Source organism: Neophocaena asiaeorientalis, unplaced genomic scaffold, assembly GCF_003031525.2.
Source record: "Neophocaena asiaeorientalis asiaeorientalis breed wild unplaced genomic scaffold, Neophocaena_asiaeorientalis_V1.1 scaffold83, whole genome shotgun sequence".
Classification (NCBI taxonomy): Eukaryota; Metazoa; Chordata; class Mammalia; order Artiodactyla; family Phocoenidae; genus Neophocaena; species Neophocaena asiaeorientalis.
The window spans coordinates 2,494,197-2,494,785 of record NW_020172867.1 but is presented as its reverse complement, the minus strand read 5'-3'; positions in this window follow the sequence as shown (position 1 = coordinate 2,494,785).

Here is a 589-nt window from a genome sequence, read left to right as displayed (position 1 = left end):
GAGGAGAGGTAGGAGAGGGGGGGGGGAGGGCAGATGGAGGGAGAGGGAGGTAGGGAGGGAGAAGAAGAGAAATTGAGAGAAGAAGAAGAAGGAGGGGAAGGGGAGGAGGGACGGGGGAGGAGGGAGAGAGAAAGAGAGACACAGAGACAGTGATAGCAATGGAGAGACCTAAAGGTAAAAAGAGAAACAAGGTAGAAAGAGACAAACATACTAAAATACACATAGAATGAGAGAGAGAGAGAGAGAGAGAGAGAGAGAGAGAGAGAGAGAAGGAGACACAGATGTACAGACTTCATACATGCCAACCCATTGATCAAGTCTCTTGCCCTCTCTCTCTCTCAAATTTTTCTTTTGTTAGGGTGGGTCCAGTATAATGTTTCCTTACATGTTTCTTAAAAATCAATATGAATTATAAGCAGTGGTGTCCAGTAATACGTTGTGTGCTGTGGGGAATATAAAAGATAGGCAAGAATGTGGCAACTCAAATACAGAGAAACCCAAATAAAAGCTTTTTTGTTCCTAGTGATCAGAACACAATAGAACCATTATTTAACTGCATTTTATGTATTTAACATAAGTGATTAGGCAT